Source organism: Choloepus didactylus, chromosome X (genome assembly GCF_015220235.1).
Source record: "Choloepus didactylus isolate mChoDid1 chromosome X, mChoDid1.pri, whole genome shotgun sequence".
Lineage (NCBI taxonomy): Eukaryota > Metazoa > Chordata > Mammalia > Pilosa > Megalonychidae > Choloepus > Choloepus didactylus.
Window position 1 is genome coordinate 151,445,803 of NC_051334.1, and position 14,774 is coordinate 151,460,576.

General features: G+C 37.1%; 1 protein-coding gene across 1 annotated transcript in view; it reads right to left on the reverse strand.

Annotated features, from left to right (window-relative positions):
* The window catches only part of TENM1 (teneurin transmembrane protein 1), a 388,184-nt gene that overhangs the window by 343,111 nt on the left and 30,299 nt on the right, over positions 1-14,774 (reverse strand). The gene's annotated exons all lie outside the window — the stretch shown is intronic.

Here is a 14,774-nt window from a genome sequence, read left to right on the forward strand (position 1 = left end):
CATTAGGAAAAAGTTGTAGCCTATTGCTGAGATTGGAGTTTTCACTTAAAGCCAAGTTTTTGAACATGTGTATCTTCATGTTCCATGTTCATGTCATACAATTTTCAAGTATGCCATTCATTTTAGAAATATTCTGAATCAAAGGGAGTAGAGGAATAGGATGAGAGCTCAATTCATTAGAAAATATACAGAATTTTGAAAAACATATTTTGGGAGGCTCATTTTAGCAGATTTTACAATTGTTTTCTCCCAACAAATGAATGTGCTGTCCCAGTATTAGAGAGAGTGGTTAACAGAAGAACAGAACAGCCAGAAGCTGACTCTTGTTCATCCGAGAACTGCCATGCTGTCAGGGCAGCAGAAAGGATGGACTGTGTGGTAAATGGTTTGGAACCCTTGCTCAGTTACTTGAAAAAAGATGAAATTAGATTCTTATCTTATTCCATATATCAAAGTAAATTCCAAATGGATTGAATCATTAGATGTAAAAAGCAAAACTATAAAAGAATTAGAAGAAAATGTAGGGTAATAGTTGTTATCCTGAGCTAGGAAAGGCCTTTCCGATTGTAAGAAGGGAAGAGGTCCTAGGAGGAAGTGCCCGACGGGGCTGCATGGTGTTTGAATTCTGCCTCCTCCTGGCTGGTCCTGTTCCTGGGGGAGAAGACCCCAGCGCAGCCTCATTACTACTCTTGGAGTGTCACAGACACTCACGTGGGTGGTTCTTGAGTAGAATTCCACCCCAGACTTTACCTAGCAGGTGCTGTGATGCAGGAGGTGCACAGTCCCGTCACATCCTGCCCTGTGCTGTCCTGCAGCTGTGGGCTTCTGGGGTAGGGCAGGTGGATGGGGTGTCTGAGGCCCCCTGCCTTCCTCTTCTTGTCTTCTGGTGGCTGTATTTTGGGTTAAATTGTAGCTGGCTTTGAGAAAATAGATAAAGCTCACATATATTAAATTAGCATTAGAGGAGAATTATTTACTCAGCCAGTGAGTTTTTCTTTTTGTGAGAACTGATCCCCTGGTCCCTTTGCCTGGGTTCTTTATACCAGGAACTGGTTTGCACGTAAGCAATCAGGGCTACAGGCCTCATGAAACGAGCCAGCTTCCTGTCCGCCTGCAGCCCTGGCCTCTGACAGGCCTCCCACAGAGAGTTGCTGGGCTCCACAGCCGCCCTCCACGTGAGGAAGCTTCTGCCTCTTCACTGAGGAGCTGGTGCTGAAAGTAGCTTAGAAACAGTCTGCATCTGCTAGCTACGCAGAGCAATGGCAGGTAGAGATGCTCCAAACAGCAGTTGCTCAAAAGAACAAATTCTTGATATGCACAACAACTTGGATGGATCTCCAGGGGATTATGCTCTTTGGACAAAACCAATCCCACAAAGTTTCATACTGGATGAATCTCATTTATATAAGATTCTTGAAATGACAAAATTTCAGAGATGTGGCATAGCTGCAGGGTAGTGGGGGCAGGGGACAGCACAAGGGACCTTGTGGTGGTGGAACCACCAGGGACACGCCAGCTGAGAGCACGTGGGCCTGGCACTTAGAGGTCCTGGCTGGGGTCTTGTCCTATAGTTGTGGAAGTGGCAACCATGGGGGCTGATTGTTTCTCACAATTGCCTCTGAGTCTACAGTTGCCTCAAGTTAAAAAGTGTAATTTAAAAGAAAATAAAACGTGTAGGGAGCTTTTTAAAACTATGCATACTTCACCACTCTTATTTTGATAACCACCCCACACTGACGACTATACTGCAACAAGTAACTCTTATTGATAAGAGGAGCTTGCCATAGCCCTTTGGTAGGTGGGGTAGAATAAAAAGTATCAAAACCTACTATACTGGAACAATATTCTGAATGGCAGACATTTGTGAAAAAGTATGCTAGAGTATTAGGATACTTAGAAAGAAAGAATTGGAAAGATGGAACTGTAACCCATAGCATCCCTTGAGATTTGTTCTATAGCTACTTGTTAAATTGTAATTTGAAAGTTATCACCTTTTTGTATATATGTTATATTTCACAATAAGGAAATAACTGAAACTATGGTGCTGTAACTCATAGCATGTTTGGAAATTTCCTATATAACTACATGTTAAATCATACTTTGAAAGATATTATCTTTTTGTACATATGTTATATTTCACAATAAGGAAATAACTGAAACTATGGAACTGTAACCCATAACATTCTTTGAAATTTGCTCTCTAACTACTTGTTAAATTGCACTTGGAAAGTTACCAGTTCTATGTATATATGTTATATTCTACAGTCAAAAATATGATGAAAAAGAGTATCTCCTGGGAATTAATCATAGAATTTTTCTCCTTCCAGTAGTATCATCCACCTTATCTGTGGTGATAAAAATCATGCCAACATTTTTCACCTAACAGCAAATTCCCAAAAGAGAAGAGATTTCTTCTTTTGACATGTTTGAAATGACAACTTGTCACATAATTATATATAGCATAAAGATATTTTTGTTGGTGGTCTGTATTTTCCAGGTTGAAGGGTTAGAGGAGAGTGGAGGACTTATTAACCTGAATGTTCTTCCTTCAGAGGAGAGATACATTTCTCTTTCTTCCCTTCCTGCCTCCTGTATTCCCTCCTTCCCTCTCATGCTCCAATCAATCCATCCACCCACACACCCACACATTCACACACTCATCCATCCACTCACCTACCCATCTATTCATCCATCTCTCTCTATTTCCTCTTCTATTTTTTTTCTATGTATCTATCCATCTATCATATATCTATCTCTATATTTAATCTATCAATCTAATCTATCTAATCCTCTATTTAATCTATCATATCTATCTGTAATTTCTCATCTATCATTTATCTATCATCTATTTATCTACTAAAGCAGATTCTCACATCATCAATTTTGTGTTCACATATGAATGCAAATATTTTCACTTATAACTCAAATGCAGTTGATCATCCCAGAGATTAGTATATCAATTTTCCAGTTCTCCAATGTATTTTACTCCCAGGGCTGGAAAGAAAATAAAATCCACACATTCTATTCTATTGACTTGATGTTATCTTCCTTTGCCTTCTATAGTCTGTAAAGCTGAGTATAGGTCTTAGCTCTTAGTTTTTATTTGGTGTTGAGTGAGAGGTACTATATGAAATAAGATTGCTACAGAAAGATGCTGCCTGCAGAGATGATCAACAACTGACATTTGTATAGAACTTTATCCTTTACAAGGCACTTTCTGATACATTATTATAACATCTCAAGACACATATATTGCCTTAAACTTTTCCTGCTTCCTGAACCTGAGGCATTATGAGGAAAAATAGAAATGACTAGGGCAAGAAAAGAAGTCAAGAAAATCCAGGAAAGGGTTACCTGCTGATCATGGTGTATTTGTTTTTGTTTTTTTTTTTTAAAGTATTTGACTTTAACATTATGTAAGCTAAACTTATTTTGCTAATAAAACAAAAGAAGAAGAGATTGGTGTCCTAGTTTCTCTTATATCAACAAACCATTAAAAATCATGTGAGAGGGAGGGCAGGGCAAGATGGTGGCAAGGTGAGGTGTGGAATTTAGTTACTCCTCTAGGGAAGCTGGTAAATAGCCAGGAACTGTTTGGGGGACTTCTGTGACCAGACATACATCGTACACCAGTCTGGAATGGGTGGAATGGCTGAGATTGCAGTAAAGAACTGTAAGATTCCCCAGCCTGGGGGATGGTGCACCTCTGCCACTGGCAGGGTAGGCTGCCTTGGAGCTGTTTCCCCGAGGGAAAAAGAAGTATTCTCTGCTGGGAGGAAGGAGGGTGGCTCAAATAGTCTCCAATTACAGAATTAATTAACAAACTCAGACTGCTGAATAAAAGCTCTGAGCACAGATAAATCAAGAGCAAGAATGAAAGGAACTGGGAGTTTTCACCCCAAAAGAGAAGAGGTGGTATTAACAACAGCAACAACAACAAAAATAGAGACTTTTGGAATTGGAGGGGCACAGAATACTGGAAAAGGGCTGGGCCCTAAGGAAAAGGGCATTTGATACTTAAAGAGTATAGAATGATCAACAGGATTGATGGTATAGATCCAGTAATGGACATACTATGTGATGCTATAGATCCAGAAATGGACAATACTATGTGATGGTAGCACAATATGGTAAGTACATTGCACAAAATTGAGTATGAATATGGTTGAAAGAGGAAGGCAAGGGGCATGTATGACACAAGAAGGAAAGATAGAAGATAAAGACCAGGACAATATAACTTAGTGAAACCTAGAGTGTTGATTTATATTGATTAAATGTACAAATATAAGATTGTCATTACATGAGGGAGAACAAATAAATGTCAAATTTGCAGGGTCTTGAAAATGGGATGGTATTGGGGAAAAATACAATCAATACAAACTAGAGTCTATAGTTAACAGTAACATTGTAATATGCTTCCTTCCATTAACTGTAACAAAATAATATACCAAAGATAAATGTCTGTAAGAGGGAGATATAAGGGAGGGGTATGGGATTCTTGGTGGTGGTGGTGTTGTCTGATGTTTTTGTTTTATTTTTATTTTTTTCACTTTTCTTATTTTAATTTTTTTTGGATAATAAATGTTTTCAAGGGCTGATTGTGGTGATGAATGCACAACTATATGATACTGTGAACAACTGATTGTACACTGTGCATGACTGTATTGTATGTGAATATATCTCAATAAATTTGCAGGTGACAAAAATAAACACAAGGATACAAGTGCTGGAGAAAATGTGGAGAGAGGGATGAAGCTATTCACTGTTGTTGGGGAAGTAGAATGGTGCAGCCCATCTAGAGGGCAGTGTGGTGGTTCCACAAGAAGCTAAATATGTGGTTGCCATAAGGTCCTGCAACCTTATTATGGGGTATATACTTGGAAGAACTGAGAGCAGGGATATGAATGGACATTTGCACACTGGTGCTTATGGCAGCAGTATTCACAATTTGCAATGGATGGAGGTGTTCTAAGGGTAGATTGACTGATGAACGAATGGTGAACTGTGGTGTATGCATACAATAGAATATTGAGTGGCTGCAAGAAGGAATGAAGTTGTGAGGCATGCAGCTAGGTGAATGGACCTTGAAGACAGCATTTTAGGTGAAATAAGCCAGAAACAAAAAGACAAACATTATATTGCCTCACTAATATGGACTAACTATAATTTTCAAACTCTGAAAATTGAATCTTAGAGCATAGGTTATCAGGGAAAGGCTTATAGGACCCAGATTGTAAGCTCTTACAACAGTGACATCTATTCTTGGGTTGCAATGGTTATCTCTAAATTTTGAGGTGCTGAGCTCTTTATGTATAACCTGGTCAGTCCCTGGAACTTCAGATATCTGGGTAACACCTGAGACTCAGAGTTAGAGTTTGGCAACTATCAATGTCAGTACTACCCCATACAGCAACTGTTACAAAAGCTGAAAAAGAGTTCAGATTTCAATTACAGATATGATTGATGATGATCTGGTAGGACTAAGGCAAATCATACTAAAGGGTAAAGGATGATATTGATGGTGTTTTAAAACTTCAACTTCTGTGTGAGACCAAAGGAAAAGATGTTTATATTTGTGCAAAATCTGTATTTTCTGTACAGATTTCTATATAATTTAACTTGTATGGTCAGCATATTCAAACACCATAATTACATGGAACTTTGAATAGGGAGTGAGAGCTGGTTGGTTTGTACAGGTTAGTATGAAGCCACAATACTTCCCAAAGTAATTTTGGCAGAGAATAAAAATGTATTTGCAAATCCCCCTTGAGGGACTGGGGAAAAATCTGGAAATATTAAACTTCCCTACCTGAGGAATTACTGATATTTTCGCAAGCATTGGGGAATACTAATTTAGAAGGCCTAGCCCTTGACCTTGGGGCTTGGCCTTATGAAGCTTGTTACTGCAAAGGAGAGGCTAAACCTACTTATAATTGTGCCTAAGAGTCACCCCCAGAGAACCTTTTTTGTTGCTCAGATTGTCTAAGCCAACTCAGCAGATAAACTCACTGTCCTCCCCCGTATATGGGGCATGACTCCCAGGGGTGTAAATCTCCCTGGCAATGTGGGACATGACTCCTGGGGATGAGCCTGGACGCGGCATCATGAGATTGAGAAAGCCTTCTTGACCAAAAGGGGGAAGAGAAATGAAAGAAAATAAAGTTTCAGTGATTGAGAGATTTGAAATGGAGTTGAGATGTCATTCTGGAGATTATTCTTATGCGTTATATGGATATCCCTTTTTAGTTTTTAGTGTATTGGAACAGCTAGAAGGAAATACCTGAAACTATTGAACTGCAACCCAGTAGCCTTGATTCTTGAAGATGATTGTACAATTATATATCTTTCATGGTGTGACTATGTGATTGTGAAGACTGACTGGCTCACACTCCCTTTATCCAGTGTATGGACAGATGAATAGAAAAACGGGGACAAAAATTGAATGAATAATGGGGGAGGATGGGGAGGATAGGATGTTTTGGAGTAATGAAAATGTTCAAAAATTGATTGTTGCAATGAATGCAAAACTATATGATGGTACTGTGAACAATTGGTTGTATACTCTGGGTGACTGTATGGTATGTGAATATATCTCAATAAAACTGAATAAAAATTAAAAATCATGTGAACTTGAAAAATTCAGATAGCACCATGGCATGGAATAAAGGTACAGTTGGAAATGGGAGATACAACTATAATATGGGTCAGGTGGTCATAAAATATTTCATTCTTCAAATTATTCTTGTAACCTGTAAATTTGTCCATCTCATCTCCTATTTCAATTTTTTTCACTGCCTGTTAATATCTCACCTGTCATTATATCATAATAATCTTTTTCCCAATCCTTTTTCTATAGCACTAGGTGGTTGAGCCTTAGCATAAGAATACTAAAAACTCCAAGACACTATACTATTTTTATATTATTTCTAACTGTTGACTTTGTTTTATTATTATCACCCAGTGTTGATGCAGCTCTGTTTTAAAAATGCTTTGGTACCATTAATTAGTTATTACTAGGATGAATATTGGGTTCTTGTCTCAATTTTCCCTTCCATTTTATGAAAAGACTTAGTAAATCAAGCTTTCCCACTATGCCTTCTCCACTACTGCCATCCTCTTTCTCTCACTGGCTGATTTTCAAGTGCAGATGAAACACGGTTTAAGGGTGTATTCATGGCACTATATTATTTCCAACCCTAGTATTTCCCTTAGACCTAGGCAACTACGGTATCCATTGAGCCCATTTTAAATGGCTACACCTGTTCTTCCTGCAGTCATACTCTTCCACTAGGGTGAGAATTTCACTGGGTTTGCATCCCTAATCCCTACAAGACCACTCCCTAGGTAGCTTTGATACCACATTCCATGTCTATATGGCCCTGAGCCTACTTCCAGGGCCTATGTTAGACACTATGCCCAGTTTGAACTGTGTTCCCAATATGTGCATCTCTAGGCTTGAAGGGTAATCGAAGGACAACTGTTTCCTGGTGTTCTAGTTTTCTAATGCTGCTTTCATGCAAAATACCAGAAATGGATTGGCTTTTTTAAAGGGGGCTTATTTAGTTACAAATGTAGTCTGAAGGCCATGAAAATGTCCAAATTAAGGCATGAACACAAGTATACTTTCACCAAAGGAAGGTCTGGAAAACCTCTGTTAGCTGGGAAGGCACATGGCTGGTGTCTGCTTGCTCCCAGGCTGGGTTTCAAAATGGCATTCTCCAAAATGTCAGCGTCAGCTTTCAACAGCTGTCTTCAAAATGTGTCTCTCAGCTGCAGCCGCTAGGAAGTCCTTCTGTTTCTGAGCTTTTATAGGGCTCCAGTAAACTAATCAAGACCCGTGCTGAATGGGTGGGGCCACACCTCCATGGAAATAATCTAATCAAAGGTATTACCCACAGTTGGGTTGGTCACATCTCCATGGAAACAGCCTAATCCAAAGATTCCAACCTAATTAACAGTAATACATCAGCCCCCACAAGACTGCATTAAAGAATATGGTTTTTGGTGGGACATAATATATCCAAACTGGCACACCTGGGGTTAGGGATAGACATAGTATATGGATAGAGTTTGGCTGGTATGCTCATGTACATATGTATGAAGCCCTCACAGTGTGGAAAAGAGTCAGTGTTTGGAGGAGAAGGGGGTCAGGACACAGGCAGGAGATATCCATTTATCCTTGCCCCAGGCACCACAAATGTTAGGGGTCCCTGTCTGTCCTTACTATACTTATAAAGAATGCAGTCATCTCATAAAATTAGCTCTTGATGGCCCAGTCTGGAGTTCAGTCTGGAGTCTCATGTTAATCTAGAAAATTAACCATGGTATAGATTGTTGCACTTAAGAAGTTAATATATCTGTTTCCCAAGAAGCTCAATGCTATGCTTGGAGGCCCATGAGAACAATCATCCATTCTTCCACTTCTAGGTTAAAGCATGAAAAACAAGACCATGCTGAATGAAGTGGTTGTTGATAGGACGAAAGAAGCCAGGGTTTATTCAAGCTAGAAGGGAGATAACCCAGATAGTTCTTTAGAAGTGCTGAACAGTGTCTAGCTGGAAGCACCAAGGATAGTGACTAGGTGGTATTGAACATGGTTAAACTGGAGGGGATTTGGTTGAAGGTGTAAATGTGTGTGTGGGTGTGTGTGTGTGTGTGGAAACATCATAGTTAAAGGAGCTGAAAGAAGCAAGAAATAAAGTATGGGATGGTTGAAGTCAAAGAATTTAGAATCTAAATCTATAAAATATAGTCCAGAGTAGGTAATTTCTTTCACATGTGTACTGGATTGCTTAGTGCATTGGACCAAATGCCCCACTCCAGGAAATTATGATCAAGGCATTTCCAAGAGCATTTGCTAGGAACAGGTCTCTAATTTAATGTGACACCAGTATGTATAAACTATTCAATGTTATTCCTAGAAACCATCTTCTTTACAACATTCTTAGTTCCTGTTTTTCCCACAAATGGGAGGAGAAAGCAATGCATCTTGATGAGAACATAAAGATTTATGCTTACTTTTAAAAACTGAAATGGAGAAATGGGCAAATTGGCCATGTGAATGTTGGTTGAGGTAGCATTTCATGCATAGATCAGTTGTTTTTTTTTTTTTTTTTTACATGAAAGTGTCTTGGCTTCAAACCCTAAATTGAAAAACTAGTGAAATTCAAACACAATTATTGACATTCAAGTATAGTCTCAGTCATTAACTAGTCTGTATTAATTCAAGAAACTTAGCATGTGCTCTGGGCACTTTTAAGAACTGTATTAATGGGATCAAATCATTTATCCTCTCTATGTCTTGGTTTCCCCACCTGTCAAATGATAACATCATTTCCTCACAGGGTTGTTGTATCAAGTGTTATTTTAGTTAAAATTTCTGTTTAAAACTAACAACAGCTGGAAAGTAAAATGGAAAAGGAATGATAATTCATGAATTACCTAAGTGTACTTCCTTAGTCTGTCTTTTTATTTTGATTTTTAGTAGTGAAATATACACAACTGTCACAACTACTTGATGACTTTTGGATATGGATTAACTTCTGTGAAATCTGGTTCAATTATGTAGAGAAAGGATATTTATTGAGCACCAGCTATAATAAGCATCTGTAATAGGCATTTTTACATATTATGTCATTTCATCCTCAAAGAAGTTGATATTATTATGTTCTTTTTAGAGAAGGGGACATAAACATTCCTTGCAGTAACTAGCCACTAACACTCAATATTAAGCAGCCATTTGGTGGATCACAAAAGGAAATTACTTAAGAGTATTCTTCTTTAATATTTGTCACCATGATAAGGAAAGACTTCAAACACTACCTTTACTGTGACTTGTCAGACTTTGGTCATATCCAAATGTTGTTAGCATGGCACCATCAGATCAGTTGTTTTATTGGCCATCTTAATGGTTGAATTTACCACTTATATGTTCTGATTGAATGTACGGCAACTGGCTATTATCATGGTAGAAAGTCCCAAATCAACCATACAATTGTCAGTTCTGGTCTTTATCTAGACTTCTTACAGGAAAAATATGCTGATAAATCTGTTTACTGTATCCAGAGAAGATTGAACAAAAATAAATAGCTTAAATTATGTGGAATAATAGGTACTATAAGGAAGAGTGGAGGCAGAGTTCTCAACTTGTCCTCCTATCATCTGCACCATGATCATCAGGGAAGCATGTTAAACATGCTGATTCCTGAATCCAATCTTATATTAGAATCTCTGGAGGTGGAACTCATAAATCTGTGTGTTCAATAAGCACCCCAGTAAATTTCTGATGCACACACAAGTTTAGGAAAAACTGCTGCAGAGTCAGTTCTCTTATAGAGCTTTAAGAAAAATATTCAGCAACTATACAGTGCTTATTCTTTGTGAGGTTACTATAATAGAAATAGAAGTCATATTCTCTACATACTGAACCACCTAGGGTATGAGTTCTATGAATGTAGGAAATGGATTTGGATTTGTTCACCATTGTATTCCCAGCATTGAAGCACAGTGTCTGGCATATAGTGGGCATTTGGTAAATAACTGTAGAATGAACAGCAGAAGAACCTTATGTAGATAGTTGACTTCATGTACACATATAGTAGAGAACTAAAGGAATTCAAAGAATAAAAACACAATAGAAGTATCTATCCAAGATACTTCTATCTGAAGGATGGAGACTCTACAAAGTGATATATTGAGAGTCTTCCCCTCTTTTGGCTCTGGTTCTAACAACAATAAAGCATCTAACAAAGGAAAGTGGTCTTTAGAAAGATGAAGAATCCTCAGAATCCTCAGATTCCCCAGGACATGAAGTTCCACTGTTAATAGATCCTCAGTTGTAGGGTATTCTTATAATTTTAAAATTTCTATTTGGTAGTGCCAAAGTTTTGAGTGACTTAGTATTACTGATGTTGTTAATTGGGTTCCCTTCTTTTAAGTATAAATAAAGATGCCTAGCATCTTTCCATATGCACCAAGAGGTGTCACTAAATAGGAATGGTAAGGGTGGCTTGAGACAAAAGGATACTAATAGAATTCCAATCATCCTTTACTAATTTTCATACCTGATTAAACCAAACAGAACCAAGCCTGAGGAAAATGATATATGTGTAATAAATGTAGGCTTTCCAGAGAAGGTTTATTTTTGTGGTAACAGGAACTGAAGCTGTGAGGAATTGCTGTATAACAAAATGAGGAAAGGGGGCAGGAAGAGGTAATATTTCTGATCCTCCTGCCAGTAATATCAAGCAGCAAATGATCAAGTAAAGGTTGGCAGTCTAGTCTCTGCCTTGTAGGTTGCCTCACTGTAACTCTAATACCTTTGAAATTATCCTGTCTCTCAAATCAATGAATAACTACATTAGACCCTTCTGGTTCAGTTTGGACTGGTCCCAAAAACCTAGGGGTTTCAATCTTGCTGTCCTCTCATTTTTACTTTAAATTCTTTGGGGACTTGAATTAAACTTCTCTTCCTGTTATGATGATGATGCCTTTTTTATTCCCAGAAAGGAAACTAGTTCATCAGTTAATTTTCCCTCAAGTTATTTTAGAGCCTATAAGAAACACTGAGATTCCTAGACAAAAAAGAACTTCTTTATGCTTAATTAATACAGAGTTTCTGTTTGGGGTGATGGAAAAGATATGGTAATGGATGGTGGTGATGGTAGCACAACACTGTGAATATACTTATAACCACCGAATTGTACATTTCAAAGTGATAAAAAATGGGACATTTTAGGTTGCATATAGGTTACTAGAATAAAATTTTTTTTAAAAACCATAGAACTGTACAACACAGTGAACCCTTATAGAAACTGTGAACTACAGTTACTAGTGTAATTATAATAATAATGTTTCATCAATTGTAACAAAATACCACACTAATGCAAAGTATTAATAATACAGAAAACTGGGTGTATGAGGCAGGTAAATGGGAACTGTGTACTTTCTGAATGCTTTTTCTGTAAACCTACAACTTCTCTAATAAAAAATATAGATTATGAGACCTTCTTTATAACTTCACTGGCAGAGGAAAGAGGCAGTCAATGAAATGAAAGGATTAAATATCAAGGGAAAATAATTCCTAGACTCCATTCACATCCATACCAGCTTAGAGAGAACTCCGTCTCCTTCTTGTGTTGTCATGGGAAAGAACATCTTAAGTAAAAATATAGAATACAGAATCTAAGAACTATGAAATCTCAATATGTTTAAATCTGTAGTATTCAAATTTCTTTACCCTGTGGAATTTTTTGCCATTCTGGGGAATTCTGTGATTTTTTCATTCTGCCCATCATTTTCCTACTTATTCAGAGATTTAGTTAGACTTTCATGCTGCTTAGGCTGCAATGAAGATTTTGGAATACATTGGATTATTGATCTTATCCTTACTGGTTTATCATACTCCAAATTTGTATGTATATTTGGATTGCTTTCTAGACTTTCTATCCCATTCTGTGATCTCTCTATTCAGACATGAAGATCAACTTATTGTGTATATTTGAGATTTATAACACACTCTTATACTTTGTAGAACAAGTCCTCACTTGTTGCTCAGTAGAATTTTATCATTTCCTTCGCAGTTCTTCACATTTTGTGTTATTTAGCCCTAACTTTTTTTACTTGTGTAAATATATTGTTTCTCTTATATCTTCTGTCTCCCCTCACATCCCCTGCTGCCACCATCCTTTCTAGCTTTGGCCTAATCTACCTAGCTTTTTCCCCTATCAAATGCTACAAAAATCTGTTTTTAACACTTGTCTCCATTTATATAATATATATAAAATATATGCCTGCTTCCTGATTTTTATTCATTTTTGTCTTTAATGACATGTTATTGCAAATAATTAAAGAATATATTCGCACTATAAAACTTTCAAATATACCCCTTGGTCTTGAGCTTGTAATCATACTTCCTTTTCAAGAGGGCAATCATGAATACTTGATAGTCTTTCCAGACACCTTTTTGTGCATTTAAATTAATATATATACATATAAATATAAAACTCTTGTGGTATGTGGTATAATATAAATATAAATATAAATATATAAGGTTGCATATATTTTTCTAGAGGTGGGAAATATTTCCAAGATATTGCTATGGCCATATAGAACTAACTCATTCTTTTAAACTGTTATGATAGTATACCATAGTCTGGGTGTTCTATGGCTTAACTATTCCTTTACAAATGGATGTCTAGATTGTTTCCAAACCTTTTCTATTATAAACAAAGCTTCCTTATGCACATGTGCCAGCATTTCTCTAGGATAATTCTGAGAACTAGAACTACTGGTATGAAGGCTGTGTGAATTTTACATTTTGATAGATATTCCAAAAGGCTGTACCAATTTATACACCAACAAGCAGAATAAGATACCTGTTTCCTCATACCCTCAATATAAGGAATAAAAACAAATCTAATTTTAAGTTATATTTCCCTGATTACTAATGAATTGAGCATCTCTTCCAGTTGCTTTCCTGAAGATTATCAAATGAGTTTGAAAAAATTTGATAATGGTTCATAGTAAAGGGTTAAATGTTCAGAGGCCAGAGTTGCACAGTATGCACTGTGAGTACAGAAAAAAATGATGCAATCAAGGATTTGAAGTGACTTCAAACACTTGTTCAATCTCATAAAATGGAAATGCCATGGTTTGCTATCAAAATCTTCTAATTTTTAATACATCCCTCCCCCCACCAATGAAATTCTCACATCTAGCCAAACTTGATTTCTCTTGCTTATATTATTTAGGGGTTAGAGAAAACCTGATCACTATACTCTATCTGGAAGCTTTTCAAGTACTTGAAAGCTACTGCTAAGTCTCTTCTGAGCCCTCTTTTCTCTGAAGGAATAAGCCATGTACAGAATTTTAAATATTTAATCTCAGATTGTTTCCTTATAGTAGATTCCTAGAAGAGAAATTATTAAGACAAAAGGAAATGAACACATTTAAAGCCCTTGGAACCTATTATGAATTTGCTGTCTGGAAAGATTGTATGGAATACTATTGTGCTTGTATGTCCCTTTCTTACAACACATTAGATCTGGAATATAATCTGTAGCCACACACAGAGCCTGAGTACTGAAAGCATTATTCTTGTCTTAAGGAAGTAATTATTATAACGGAATAAGATCATGATGAAACAAAGTATGAAATATCACCACTATGACACTGAAGAATAAATAATAGAAGGAGTTACCTAGAAGGAGGAGTAGATTGCATCTTGTCACTCCATTTGACAAGGAGTTGCCAGAGACCGAGGTAGATAGATGAAGAAGAACGGAACAAAACTACAAGCATCTGCATTGGCAGAGACAAGATTCAATCCATATAATAGAGAAATCCAGAAAATACTGTAAATGATTGCTTAAATCCCTTTTATGCCAGGATAGCTGAAGACGAACTTTTTTACCATGGAAATATTTCAAATATTTGAGTATTTGGCTCTGATGATAAAATGGAAAAACCCTTTTGTAAGCTAGGTTACACCTCAGAAAGGTCTGAATAAATGAGAGATCTAGACAGGTGAGGATGAAAAGTTTATTTGCGCTGTAATATGGGCTATCTTAAAACATGCCATGCTAGTTTGGATATATTATGCCCTGCCAAAAGCCATATTCTTTAATGCAAGCTTGTGGGGGCAGACATATTAGTGTGATTGGGTTGGAATCCTTTGATTGAGTGTTTCCATGGAGATGTGACTCAATCAATTGTGGGTGAAATGTTTGATTAAACTATTTCCATGGAGATATGGACCCCACCCATTCCGGGCA